Source organism: Prionailurus bengalensis, chromosome B3, assembly GCF_016509475.1.
Source record: "Prionailurus bengalensis isolate Pbe53 chromosome B3, Fcat_Pben_1.1_paternal_pri, whole genome shotgun sequence".
Classification (NCBI taxonomy): domain Eukaryota; kingdom Metazoa; phylum Chordata; class Mammalia; order Carnivora; family Felidae; genus Prionailurus; species Prionailurus bengalensis.
The window spans coordinates 34,333,143-34,348,563 of NC_057355.1; the positions used below are offsets into that span (position 1 = coordinate 34,333,143).

The following is a 15,421-nucleotide window of genomic DNA, read 5'->3' on the forward strand; positions in this document are numbered from 1 at the left end:
CTTGGCTCCCCCAGAGCATTTTTCCTGGGGGAGAGCGGGGAAGGAGGCAAAGGCCAGAGACACCAGCGAGCTAGACGATGATCTTCCCATGACTCAAAGATTTCTTTTGCTTTATCTTTCCCCTCCCTGTTCATGTTTCTGTTGGGGCCATTTTATTTTGCACTTGGAACAAAGTGCAAGATCATTACCTTTATACAGTCTTTTCCTACTTCCGGGGCTCATGATCATGCTTCCTGCATCTAAGATGTGGGCATGTGGTTGGAGCAAAGAATTCTGTCACATTTCTACGGGCAGATGGAAGTGAGCAGACGACAGCTGGACAACGAAGCGCTGTGATGACAGGGCTCATTCACTGGGTTACGGGGATAGGGAACGGTACTTGAAATCAGAACGGTACTCTAAAACTCGAGACACATGTTTGCGGAATCACAGGCTTGTGTTGGTTCTTTGAATTCTAAAGAGCAATCATCAGACCCCATCCGAGGGGGGCAAAGTGGTCGGCAAACCATTCAAAATCCACTTGTGATTTTGTGAAATAACCCTGGGTCTGTTCATATGGGCCCTACAGGTCAAATCCTATATGCAGAGTCAAATCAGAAGGTTTTCAGGCTGTCCCCTCCAACCTCACGTTTGATTGACATCTTTCTGTAGACACTGTACCTCTGCATTATTACTTCCATATTCCTGAGTGCACATTAGTCCATCAATAATAACGGGTCTCTCTTCACAAATAGCTTCTCTGTAAAACATTATTTCTGACAATAACAGAACATCATCTCAATATGTTCATCCACATCCAATTAACCTCTCAAAATGCCATGTTTGCTGTGTATTTCTCCTCCCTCAAATATTTCTTGCCCCTGCCCCATGCACATTTTAGCAGAAAAATAAGGAAAATGTTTTCCATGCATGATTTCCATCTCTGACCCCTTGGGTTCTCCTTTGCTTTGAGAAAAGAAAAAAAAGAAACAAGCAAAATGCCACATTGCCAAAGCAAGATTCCAACCAAATTAAGGACATGCCTCTGACTGTCACGATGGGGACGATGGATAGAAATGTCGGTCAGCACACAGTCCTTGTCCTGTCCAGCAAAATCCCACTCTCCTCCCTTCCATTTCTGCCGTCCCTGGGCCCAGTTTGTCCCAGACTGAGCTCCTCCTCACGGGGGATTCCAGTAAAGGGAGCACTTCATTCAAAGGCAGAGGGGTAGGAAAGCATGTTCACAGAACAACACGGCTCAAGTGTAGGGTTGCTGGGAGGCAGGAAATCAGGCTGGAGAATTCAGCTGAATGGTTTAAGAGTCTTGTTTGCCAGGATGAAGAATTAGAATTTTATCCGATGGCATCAACAAGCAACCCCTGGGTGTCGAGAAAGGGAGGGCCATGCTCAGATTTGTTTCTCAGACGATAACTTTGGTGTTGTGGAGAGGGTCCCGGAGTGAGGAGAACAGGCAGCCTAGCCCGTCTCTCTCTTCTAAATGGGGTGTAGGGGGGGCGCCTGGGTGGCGCAGTCGGTTAAGAGTCTGACTTCAGCCAGGTCACGATCTCGCGGTCCGTGAGTTCGAGCCCTGCATCGGGCTCTGGGCTGATGGCTCAGAGCCTGGAGCCTGTTTTCGATTCTGTGTCTCCCTCTCTCTCTGCCCCTCCCCCGTTCATGCTGTGTCTCTCTCTGTCCCAAAAATAAATAAACGTTGAAAAAAAAATTAAAAAAAAAAAAAAGAAAAAAAAGAATTAAAAAAAATTAAGAAAAAAAAATAAATGGGGTGTAGGGGACATTTCAAGGATGAATGAGAGCCTCCAAAGACAAGGACAGACATCACATGAATCCTTAGCCCCCAGCCCAATTAGAGCGGGAGGACCAACAAGAAAATTACAAATTACACAGCCACAGTGGGCTTCAGACAACAACAGACACAGACTAAATGCCATTTTATCTTGTGAAACAGATATTACATTGAGATGTTCTCCACAGTCCCATGAATGCCACCCCCGCATGCCAGATTTCCTATGCAGCACAGCCACTCTGCAGGAATCTAGAAATGGGAGGGAAGGTTGTAACCCTTTCTCCTGCCAGACATCCAAATGGCCTACAGGTTGGCTTCGGTGAAGCGTGTAGCCACACAAGAGACGCCAAGAACTACAGGTGACATCCTGTTTCCTCAGGGCTTCGTGGTCACTTCCTTCTGGGCTCAGCGCTGAAAACATCTCCACCACCGTCCGGGTCTTTCAGGGGACAATGCCCACAAGTGAATTGGGCCTGAATTCTGGCTTGCACTTTAGGAAGCTGGTCAGCTGGTCTCTGATGGGGATGACTTAATGCACTGGTCTCTGTTTCCAAACTCAGAGGCGCTACCAAAGTGCTATCACTAGGTGCTTAAAAAAAAAAAAAAAAAAAAGGGCACTGGAGTCTGTGGACCCGGGTTTTGTGTTGGCTCTGCCTCTTAGGAGCGCTGATCTTTGGACGTACCAGTTAGCCATTCTGAGCCTCTGGTTCTTTTTCTGTGGCTGGGGTTGGTACGGTGTCTACCCGATGGCAATGTTGGGAGGACCTAAGCAGGTAAACAAGAAGGTGCCTGGCAGCATGGGTTTTGTTAATTACGGTCCTCATATACTGGTTTCATCTGGAATCCATCCACTTCGAAGTAAATTCCACCATCGTATAACCACAGACCCACTCCTATTTCTACAATGCTCTCTATTACTTCTCAGTCACAGATACTCTCTTCCTCATTTGGAGAGAGTCAGAGACATCCAAAGAGCTGAGGAAAGGCCAGCGTTCACCGTAAAGGTAAGGCACGTTGCTGGGCCCCTTCACCCTTACCCCGCCAACAGCACCTCGTGAAAACGGACAGGATGAACATCTGCTCCTTGATCCACCTTTATTTCATGTTTTTTTCCTCACCATGTACCGCAGTTCAGAAGAGACATTTCTTGCTGTGACAAAGACAACTGGACAACTGGACAAATACCCTTAGTATTCTTCCAGTGAGTTTGGCAACATGTTGTAGGAGAATTTTACGCGTCGCAAGCCGTCACAGAAGAAATTGCTCAAGAATTGCCCCCAGTTGTGTGCCGAAATTAACCCAAATGAAGTTTCCTGAGGGAAATGAGCGATCTGGATGACATATCTGGTGGTGGAGTTCACAGGGAGGAGGCCTCTGTACATCACGGCAGGGCAGGCTGGTGCCTGGCGTGCAGATAGGGGAGCTTCTGATGCCCTAATGGGAAGCAGATGTTTCTATGTGTGCTCAATAAACACACCCGATAGGGTAACCTCCACTGGTTGGCTAGATGACACGGACAGATAGCACAACGCGCCTTAATCATCACGCTGTCACAACAGTGTGGGAGAACGTTATTATTAAAATGATTAGTAGCTAACACCAATTTGCTTTTGTTTGCAGTAAGCTAATTCGTGGAAATACATATGGATGCCAAAACTTCTATTCATGACATTCTGTTGAAAGAAATCCTTTGCATAATGATAAATCCCTCCCTCTGATTACGTTAGGAATGCACATCGATACCACCTTCCTGGAAAGCAATTTAGCAATATATACTGTTTGATCCTATTTCTTCTTCTAGGAATTTATGCCAAGGAAATGATAAATGAGGCGAACACTTTCTGTATGAAGGAACTCATCACAGTCATTATTATTAATAAGAAACAATCGGAAGAGTCCTGAATGTCCAACACAGGAAAACAGTGAAACAACATATAGAAATTCTCTAGGAAATACTGGATGGATCTTTTTCCAGCCATTATTCTCATTAAAATCTGCTCGTACTTGCAGCTATGTGATTGGCCCTCAACATAGTTCAGGAAATATTTTCTGAGGCAACCCCTACTATGTGCCAATAGGGTGTTAGGCAGGGAGACATGAAGATAAAACACACACAGTTCTTACGGTCTACATCAGGGTTGGCAAATGACAGTTCGCAGGCCAAATCTGGCCCATGACCCATTTTTGTAAACAAAGATTTACTGGAACACAAACACGCCCATTTGCTTGCCTACTGTCTAGGCTGCTTTTGTGCTGTAACAGTGGGGTTGAGTAGTTGCGACAGAGATAGTATGGTCCACAGCACCCAAGATATTTGTGGTCTGGTGCTTTACAGAAAAAATGCCAACCTCTGGACTAAACTAGACGGCAGATGTGATCCCATCATTCAACATAGTATATACTGGTGGGAGGGCAAGACTGAGGCTCAGGCTGAGGCTTCCAGATAAACCTCTGATTGCCCTCACCTGCTTTCTATATGCTGCCCACTTGACTCGTTCCAATATGTTTCAACCCTAAAACATAAGGCAAAGAGTTGTCATCTTCTACCTCAGTAGTCTTCAACAAGAGTTTTTTAAGGAAAAAAACCCCACATACTTTTTAAACAAAACCTCATGCAGAAATGCTGAACTCTGGGGCGCCTGGGTGGCTTGGTCGGTTAAGCGTCCGACTTCGGCTCAGGTCATGATCTCACGGTCCGTGGGTTCGAGCCCCGCGTCGGGCTCTGTGCTGACAGCTCAGAGCCTGGAGCCTGTTTCAGATTCTGTGTCTCCCTCTCTCTGTGACCCTCCCCCGTTCATGCTCTGTCTCTCTCTGTCTCAAAAATAAATAAACGTTAAAAAAAAAAAAAAGAAATGCTGAACTCCAATATATAAAATGAGGCCGGGTTTGGAAGTTCAGCACGTCACTTCCTTACCTTCTTGCTCACGGCCATGGTTTCTCAACCATGGCTCTAGGGACATTTTGGGCCAGATGGTTCCTGGTTGTGGGGGCTCCCTTCTGCCCTGTAGGATGGTTGGTGACATGTGACACCCTCTCCTCAGTACAACAAATGAAAATGTATCTAGATGTTGCCAAATGTCCCCAAATGACCTCCAATTGAGAATCACTGCTGTAGCGTAATCTTCAGCTCATGGGATACCAGAGACGAACATGACAGGTCCCCCAGAAAGCATTAGAACAACGGCAGCTCCAAGAAAGTGCAAAAACAGCACTCTGTCAATGTCAGAGAAACTAATGAGCAGAGAATACTTAATTATCCAGTTAGAACAACAACAACAACAACAACAACAACAACAACATTTCCTCACCACCATCAACCAACCAGTAGGCTAGGGCTCTTTAGGCTTGCCATTTGGTCTAACTTCAGTCCGGACAAGATTATGTTCCAGAAAGAACACAGTGCCTAGTATACAGTAGGCACTTAGTAAGCGTTTGTTGAATGAAAGAGCAGCTGGCTGAGGCATCAGGAGATCAAAACTACAGGACCAATTTTCTCTCTTAACTGGATCATCTCTAAGGTATCTTCTGGTGCTAAAATGTTTCTGGGAAAAAAAAAGGAGTTACAGCCCTGATGTGAGGAATCCTGCCATGTCTCAAGTCAGAGGAATTTTCTATACGTAGACAAAATTAAATTGGAAACAGGAACCGATGGGAAACGAACTGACAATGTCATTCATTTGAAGAGAAGAAATGGTCCACGGGATGAAAGGTATTTTGGCTTCCCTAACGAAGACAGTTGTGAAACTAGCGATCTGGTTTTAATCAAGCTCATGGTTGTCGCTTTTCAGTACCTCATCCTATTTCATTAGAGAATAGCACCTTACCAAGCGGCTTAACTGGAAGAAAATGCTGGCACTCTTGTAGGATAAAATTGGATGAAGGTCAACTGCAACAATGCTTACAAATCTGATGAAAGAAGCCCCGAGAGGGAAACGTTTCTCACGCCGTAAGAGAATTACCACCCTCCTTGCCACCAGGGTCGTCTCTCCCTGGAGAGGGGGGATATTCCAAACCCTCAAATTCCCATGCTTTACTTTCATGGTTTTCCTCCCCGACGGCTTAAAATGGGGGGAGGGGGCATGAATGAATTATGACAATGATGACCGCTTTATTATAAAATAAGGTATATGTATATTTGTATAGAATCGTAGAAACCTCTGGACCTCCATTTTACTCTTAAAATGTAAGGCTCTCTGGTGAATTCTCTATTGAAAGAGAATTCTGTTTTGGGGCACCTGGGTGGCTCAGTTGGTTAAGCATCTGACTCTTGATCTCAAGATCAAGCCCCTGTGTTGGGCTCTACGCTGACAGTGCAGAGACTGCTTGGAGTTCTCTCACCTTCTCTCTTTCTCTGTCCCTACCCCATTCATGCTCACTCACATTCTCTCTCAAAAATAAATACAGTTAAAAAAATTTAAAGAGAATTCTGTTTAAAATACTTGGTCGGATTGTTTGGAAACTCTATAGGGCCCCAGGAGGGGCTCATACCATGTGGGAGAGGTCTGTTAGGTGCTGTGGTTTTAGCAGCCGAGGGGTCAGGACTAGGAAGTTTCCTGCAGAAAGGAGAAGACACAGTCTATATTCTATACGGTGAAGTTCTGGAAGCAAGTATTAGCAAAAAGACAACCGTGAGTTGGGTTGACGAATGTGCCCCAGGATGGAGGCTGTTTGCACCTTGGCCTCATTTACACGGCCCCTCCTGGGCTCAGACAGCCTGAGTCTGCAGGTGTGGGTCCAACCAGAAGGCCCTCAGAGGACTGTGGGTGAATCCAGTGACCCACCAGAAGGCAATAAGGGAGACTCATGCTTACATTCTTGTCCTTTCCTTGACACACAGCTTCTCTCCAAACGTGCCTGTTTGCATTTTTCTCCACAAGATGGCACCTACAGGCCTTCGTAAAAGGGTACTCACCTAAGCAGCTAGTTTAGGGACAGGAAAACGTGGTTAAACATTTAAAGAATGATAGTTGGGGAACACCAGAAGGGTGGGCTCAGCAACTCAGGCGGATTGCATATTTACTGTTGTTAAGATACGACTTTCACTTTCCCAAACATTTTTGTGGAGCATTTAAAAATGTGAGTGAACTAATCAGGCCTTTTACTTTCGCATTGTTCAAGGAAAATGCTTAGAAATCTGTGTAAATGTATTAAACTTTGGGAATTAATGGGCTTTTTGGATGTCCAGGGATGGCTGAGAAGACTGGCTGGTTAGTTGGTTGGGGTGGGGAGATGAAGAGGGAAAAGGCTGGCTATACTGAACATTAGGGGGCTTGAGTCCCAGGGCTGTGGAGTCAGGCAACAGCACACGGAAACACGGTTTTCAGGAGATGCTTAGCAGACATAGGCATTCGGGAGAGATGGGGAGACTAGAGGCTGAGAAGCACAAAGACAGCTACATTTGGATGGGCGCAGAGGTAAGGGGGGCCTGGATGGGGAGAGGGAATTAGAATGAAGGGCAAAGTCACACCAAGCTACACTGAAGTAATGCCCTATGGACCGAAGAAGGATGCTCCATTAAAGGTAGAGTAGGGGAGACTTCTAGGTCCTGGGAGAACAGTAGTGTTGCCTGTTTCGGGCAGAAGCCTTACTTGGGGGGACAGGGGGAGGCAGGCCTTTGAAGGAATCATCTTAGAGCAAGGATTGAGGTGTACATCTTGGTGGTCATTGGTTTCCTCATTGGATTCAGTCATATTAATTCTCTCTCTTTCATTGGAACTTTCTTCTAGCACCGTAAACATTTTCATTGGAGCTGTCTGGATGGAAATCCTTCCAAAGTTTATTTTTTTCCTCCTCTGTCTTAATTAAAAAAAAAAAAAATCAAGAGTAATAAACATTAGTTGATCCTTTCTAGACCGTTGTTACTTGTCACTCAAAGTGTGGTCCGTGTACCGGCAGCCTAGGATCATCTGAGAACTTGTTACAAATCATGGCCCCCATCCCAGGCTTACCTGAATTGGAATCTGTGTTTGAGTAGCATCCTTAGGCGATTCCTGTGCAATCTGGGATTATTGGGCTTTTGGATCACTTTTTGTTTACTTCATGCTCTTTCTACTTTTCTCAAGGTGCACACCAACCCCCAAGTGACAGCCAACGCCCCGTCCAGGCAAAACAAAGACAGCGCAACACTATTACCCTTTTGGTTACTATTACCCTTTTGGTTGTCACCTCAAATGGTCCATCTTCTTTTCTTTGCGCTTATTATGTCCCCATAACCACACGAGGATGCTTTTATCTACCAGCCAGAATAGCAACTCCTTTTAACAAACTGTCAGTGTGTAAATCTTGGATAAACTGCTTGGGGGTGGGGGTGGGACCCTGAGGCCTGGGGTCAGCAGAAACCAAGGCAACAAGAGACAATGGCCATACTGAGATACAGCTAAATAGGAGGAGTCTGGTTTCGCTTCCAGGGCTGGAGAGAGAAGAAAGGGGCAAGGAAGAGGAGTAGGAGAGAAGCTAGGAGATGGTGGAGGGCTGATGAGAAGCCCTGAGTGGGTAGGAGGACCACTGATGACTGACCTTGCATCTGGAGCTCACTTGCGGACATTTAAGCCTCTCTCCGTTCCTGGCCCTCCCACATATTTATTGAAGTTCTACACCTGCTTTATGCCTATTTCCCTGCCTTTAGAGTTCCTGGTTTAGATTCCTTGAAGCTGCCATTCTTTCCATTTCCATAACCTGGGATGAAAATGTCTATGTTCCCCATCTCCAAAAGTCTTTTCTTCTAGACACATACAGGTTTGTTTGCCTAAGAGCATCCCCAATGCGCTCTATACCTGCAAGTGACATCATTTTTCTGAGCCTTAAACAAAGCCATGAAGGTATAATCGTCAAGTCTTTTGTGACGATTCACTGAGAACATGCAGATGAAGGCACCTCGTCCAGAACAGGCTTGTAGTAGGGGCTGGAAAAACGTCAGTACGTTTTCCTTCTTGAGGGCGTGTGTGCCCCACTTCAGTGATGTCCCTGGGCACGTGCAGGCATCCTTTCTCTCACATAAGGCACACACATTTCTACATTCACAGAGAAGCCTGGTCTGTTTGCACTGTCCACTGAAACCTCACTTCTATTTACACACGAGTCTCAGGCGGGGTTTAAGCCACAGCTGTAATAGGTTAACTGCTACGATCATTTGCCTTTCCATGGCATTCTGGGACAACGGTGATCAAGATTTTCAGAGATTTTCTTATAACTTGGTTATCCCTCTATTTTTTTTTTTTAAATGTGTTTCCTTTTATTAGTCTTTCCTGGCTTGTGTTAAAGACCAGCTATGAAAAACCTCAAGAACTGTAAAGGGGTTATGTTCATTTTAGAAAGAGAGCAAGGGACGGAGCTTACAGCTTGGGCATGTTGGAGCCCAGTCTTATGGGAATTGTGGGTGGAAAACAGATGCAGGTAGGGGTGCAAGCAGTTTGCAGGGAGGCAGGCAGTAGGGAGCCCCATGTTATAAGTGACAGCGATTACGAAGAGAGCACTCACCACTCGCGAGGCATCTTCTACATGGTAGCCTGTTTAATGATCTTGACTATCCCTATTTCACTGAAGCTCAGAGAAGACAAGGTCACACAGAGGGTTCGAATGAAAAGGGCTTTCTGTCTCTAACGCCCAGGCTCTCTTTCCTCTGCTGGTTGCATAGTCTCCTAGTCCAATGGAAACCTTTCTTTTAAGGACAGGGCCTGTGGCGCTGGGTCACATATACCAATGGCTAGAATGACGAAGAAATCAAATAGCGATAATTCCTTCTTATTGCCTCTATCACTGGGGGCTGCTCTCTGGCTTTCCCTAAGACCCTTCCAAGGGGGCCCTACCTGTAGTCTGTTGCCTGCTCTTTCACAAGGACTAACAATTGATTCCACGTCTCTGGTAGCTTCTCTTTCTTCTCCTGCTCTCCCATGTTGCCTCTTTCCAATCATTCAGTGTGCATTCACCCAGAGTCGGGAACATCTATCACACTACCCTTTCTTTTACAGCAAATTCCTCAGTGCAAAATTATTCATTGAGATAGTAACTATTTTTCTCACGTGTCTTCCTGGGAATGGAAACTATTGGTTTACCAAGCTGGGAAATATTTATGACTCAAGGAAAAGCATCATCCACAAAGTTATCTCCACAGAAGATAACGTTATTCAATCCAAGACTTTGTTCCTTGGTACTAGAATGGCCAAGAAACCAAATAAGGATACCTTCTTAGTCTCCCTTCTAACCATCGATGCATCCAATATGAATATTCATTTCATTAGGAAATGAAGACATTGTATTCTATGCATGCTCTGAAGGAAGAAATTTGGCTGAAATATTTAAACATGAAGGCTCCTTCATGCTTCTTTTGAAGGATGGCTAAGAACAGGGTTATCTGTCAAACTCAATGTGTTCCATAACAATAATTCAGGTGGCAGCCAGATGAATAATTCTCATGCTTGCAGAGAAGTTCCCTCCTCTTGCAACTTTAAACCAAAAGGTAAGGCAAGGGCAGATGTGATACATGGCTTCCAAGTGACCACGTGAACAACATGCTCTTGTATATGTCAATATTTAGGACATGCAAACCAGTTAGATAAATACTGATTCTTCACCTTCTTTTGTGGAACCTTGAAATTCTTCATTTTCACCAGCCCCTTCCTTAAACAGATCGTATTTATGAGCTTTTAAATCACGCCCCCCAGATGCGTCAGCCTAAGAAAGGCTAAAGCTGTGGTTTCAGGTAATCTATCCTGCATGTGGCTGTGAAATTTATCTTCTCGAGATACTGCTGTCATCATGTCATTCTTCAGGCTCAAAAGGCTTCCTGATGTCAGCTGTCACTTAAACAAGCTGATTATTTCCTCCCAGGCATTATGCCTCTATTTGAGTCCCTGATTCCAGGTGGAAAGGAGAGCCTGGGGCTGTAGCAGCCCAAGAAAAACTCTACCCCAGGTGCCAGAAAACTGAGTGAAAGTGGGCTTTTGAAAAAGATCCAGCCTCCTTCTGTTTCAACAGCAACAGTACTTTGTTAAAGTGACAGTACATGTTAATTAGCAACACTAATCATTAATAATGTATTCTAATTTATCGGGTTGGTTTTGTGAGGCTAAAGGGAGATAAAGTTTGCAAAAAGCATCTGACACATGGAAGGTACCCAATACATGTTATGTTTTATTTAAAGTCAAGTTAAAGATAACATACAGGGCACATTCAATGAAATACAAATGATACTCATTCTGAGCTTAAACAATAGCCTCCTTGGAATGTTATTTAGTGAGAGAACGGCCTGCATGTACTTTAAAGAATGTGGAATGGCAGCAAATATGGAAGTAAAAAGAAAAGCATTTCTCTGGCACAGTAAAATAAACCCTAGTTAAAAGAAAGCCGGAGCCAAAGTCAAAAAGTCAAAAATTCACTTTTGACAGTTGATGGGACTCCCTGGGTGCTATGAGAAAGGTGTGCTCTCATGACTCAGAGAGGTCTACAGAGGTTCTTATGAGCACCAAGAAAAGCAATAGAAAGAAAGGAAACTGGTGCTTGTTAAGGCTCTCTTAGGGTGAAAATATTTACTACCATTTTAACAGAGGAGGAAAGAGGGAAGTTAAGTGACTCACCTAAGGTCACATAGCCAGGCATCAGGATAGAGACCGTATCTATGGAGCTCAAGAACTCAGAAGCAGGGTGATAAGGTGGAGGCCAAACAGGTGAGGTTAGCACAGTGATGAGACAGGGACTACAGTGGTGAACCGTACATGCTGACAGGCGAGGAGCAGGGGCTGGAGGAGGAGGGGGTGTGAACAGCTCTGGAAGTGGGTGAACACGGTGACCACAAAGGCGAATGTCCACTGAATGAGGACAAGCAGCCTGGGGTTGACAGGTGCTAGAGGGAAAGGTGGCTTTGGAGAGTTTGCTCTTCCCTGACATTTCATGGAAAGGAGTATCTGAATATCATCTTGGACTTCCCCTTCACACTCACAGAAAGCTCCAGGTCCCCAGAAGCGTTGAGTCCTCTCTTGTCCATTGACTCTGTGTGCTGCCAGAAGCCTTGGGGCTAAAAATTCTCCCAACCACTTTTTCCTGTTCTAACAAAAGGATACGATGGAGGCTTTCAATCCAGCGCAGACCCAAGGGTCTGGGACATTAAATCCTTTGGACAGCTTCTGTTTCCTATGAGGTTCGCTCAGTCTCAGTCTCCAGAAAGTTCTTTGATGAGCAGAAAGGGAGCCATGAGCATATAGGTCATGGTTTCTCCAAGACCACCTTTCCTTTGGGTTTATGTGATTCATCCTGGTGATCCTGGGGATTTTCAATCCCTTTTGAAATCTAAGGTCCCCCTTTTTGAGACTGCCTCCTATATGGGTTTGAGGGTTGTGAAGAAATCACTGTATAACTTCAATTTTTTCAAGTTGTGTTTTTAAATGATAGGAAACAGCCCTGTAAGATAAAGAAACTTCTGGAGATCTTGAGCAGAGGAAGGCTATAAACCTATAGCTCAATAGGTGTTCATGCAGAACACTGATTTTGAGTTGTTAATGCCTCCTTTGGGTTCTGTGAGTTAGCCAAGGCATTAACCCTGAGATAAGGAGTGAATTGGACTGCTTGAGCAAGCGTCTACTTGAAGACTGGAAAATCCTTGCCTCAAGTAAGTTGGTAATGGTGACATGGTTCACACAAAGCTATTGAAATAGGAACTAGCAAAATGATTTATTTGCTTCTTAGAATGGCTGGAAAACCACGTCATTAGCTTAGGTGAGGATGTTTGTCTTCCTCTCTGCTGTGGCTCAAAGTCAACAATAAATTGAACCAGGTTTTTTTGATGGAAGCTAAAATGTCAGGGAGCAGAACACACACAAGGGGGGAAGGGTGCATAGGGCATTGATCTAGCTGGCCATGAAAATCAAATTTGAATTTCCTTATAGATTTGGACCTTACAGTTACCAATGAGTGTTAGCAAAAAACACTCACTCTCTTTGCTGTAGAAGACCGCAGTTCTCTAATTTTCTCAAACATCACTAAACTGGATTTGAAACAAAGGTCATCAATCCTTTTCAGAAAATCTAACTTTGAAATTTTTCATAACAGATTTCTGCCATAGAGAGAAGAATAAAATGGCCCAACTAGTAAGATGGGGAAGAGGCTCATCATAGTACAATCAGGCATATTGGCAAGTATTCCTGCCACGTACAGAATGCTGGAACCACAGAATCTTCGAGTAGAAGAAACCACAGAAGTCACGTGGTCTAAGCAAGGTCACAGGAAGTTCTGTTGGGGTCACGTTCCACACCAGCATCAGCCTAGGAACTGGTGCTCCCTGTGTAGACCCTGGACAGGTCACAGGACTAACTGAACTTATAAAATGTGTTTGCTGGATGAGATAGGTCAGTGGTTTTCAAGCTATTTTAAGGTTTTAATCATTTTTACAACACATTTTTAAAATAGGAAGAGCTAGAGTTTACATCTAATAACACTGAATGCACTGTATGGACTTATTTTTATGCAGCCCTTGGGACAAACTGCTTCCATTCTTACTGTAAAAGAGATTACCCATCTGAAATTTGCAATTTGTTGTCTGCCTTAACCAAGGACTCCTCAAGAGTTGTAGACGGAAACAAAATTCAAAAATAAATTGGATGCTCGGGTATCTAAACCATTTTCCGTATCCCCTGGGCTAAATTGTCTATTCAACAAAATAGCTACATGCTCACTAATTGCCAGTTAGATGTTAATGTTTTAATTAAAAATTGATTTATGCTAATAAAACGCGGTGGGTTTTTTGCAAAACTTGGGTTTTATGTATTGGAACCACTCATGCCACTTTCTTTGGGAAAAAAGAGCATTTCTGCTAAAAAGCAAAGACTATAGACTACAGTCTTCCCAGAACCCCAAGAGGTAGATGATAGTATTATTCTCATTTTAGAGATGAGAAAATCAAGGCACAGGGAGGTTGAGGAAATGGTCCATGATGAACGGGCTGTCAAGCAGGGATGGAACCTGGGCAGTCCCATCCCAGAACCTGGACTATTGTCAACGCTCACTGCATCTCCCATGACTTCACGGGTGCCTGGTAACCCTGACTTTGTAAAACATTTCCCTTCTTGGCAAGAGCCTTGTCTATCTGGCTTTGTTTGAGCTTCTCCCAGTGTCAGGGAGCTCCTCACCTGCTGGGGAAGCTTTCATTCATCCCTGAAAGGCTCTAACTTGTAACGAATCCTCCCTTCCAGCCACTGGAAACCTCTCTGTGTACTGTCCACTACTGTTCCCTGTTCTGATCTCTGGAGACCTCTGGACACTGGTCTGTGTCACTTCCTTTTTAATATTTTCCATTTGATTTGATGTATTTGCCTAAAACAGGTTTTTTCCTCCACATTATCCCTCTTTGTCAGGACTGTAGGATGAGACCCTGGTGCAAGGAAAGCCATGGGTTTCCAGCTCTAAAGCTAAATGATCCGGAATAACTACCTGTTGTGCACATATAAAAAATACGTTTCTAGCATTTGGTTTTCCTGAGAAAACAGTGGCTTGAAAATACCCCTTTCATGAATCTGCTTTCTATGATAAGGTATTTGCCTTTTTTGCTCTTTTATTAAACAGGTGACATAAGGAATTCTATTCTGTTAAAAAAGATCAAATCACCATTAGGTAGCACTGATACTGAGTAATAATTAGAAACTCTGTCTTTGGAATCATGCTCGCCTGGGACTACAGTTCTATTCGCCACTCACTGGCTGTGTGACGTTAGGAAAGGTGCTCAAGTAAGAAAAATTACAGTAACGTAAGCCACAAAAGGAAAACATTTATCAAAGTATCACTAAGTTTGTGACTGTTGTTAACAACAGCATAAGGGTCTGGGCTTTTAACAGGCAGAAAAGCAGACAGACATGACGATGGCCCCAAATATTGGTGGCTCTGTCAGACTGAAGAGACACTTCCTTTCTGTGGTCCCAAGAGAATGGGCTGGGACAAGCAGGGGGATTGTACAGAGGAACTACTGCATTTACTGATCCCCAAATGGAATCCCGGCAAATGCTTGTCTCACCAGAATGCTGTGAGGGTTGAATGTTATAATCAGTGTAAAGGGTTTAGCACTGTGCCTGGAACATAACAGGCACTCAATAAATGTCAGCTATGTTCAGTGTTAACAGACAGAGTTGACTGAGGATGGAGGGATACGGAAAGATTTAAATCATCAAATGAGTTACGACATTAATGAAAGATTAACTGAACACCTAGCATGTGCCTAGCACAGACCCATTCCTTTACAGACATCAGAAACGGCACTAGCCAGGGGGACAACATCCATGAGAAAAACAAACGAGACTGGCCATATGGTCGGTGAAAGAGAATCTGGTGAACGAACTGGGCAGCAGCAATGGCTAACGACTTTACAGATGGCTTCATGGCAGAATTTTATTTGTAAAATAAAGAATGGATTTTTAGATTCAAATGAAATGAGAAGAAATCAAATTTTAAAAATGTCTAAATGTTGAATGGAGTGACCTAGTTGAGTGACCTCAACTTACATCATGGAAATCAGCCTTATCCTGGGCAACCCCTGGGTGACCCTCGGCCCTCCTGTAGGCTTTGCCACTGTCTGCCCCTCTCTTTACTACACTGGATTGGAAAGGTGCCTTTGGTACCGGTTTTCAAACATGCCCACAATACTACTGTTTGGTGGCTAAA

The 15,421-nt window shown here is 44.3% G+C and overlaps 1 protein-coding gene across 2 annotated transcripts in view; it reads right to left on the bottom strand.

Annotated features, from left to right (window-relative positions):
* Positions 1 to 15,421, bottom strand: part of THSD4 (thrombospondin type 1 domain containing 4) — a 576,363-nt gene that overhangs the window by 106,766 nt on the left and 454,176 nt on the right. The window lies entirely within an intron of this gene.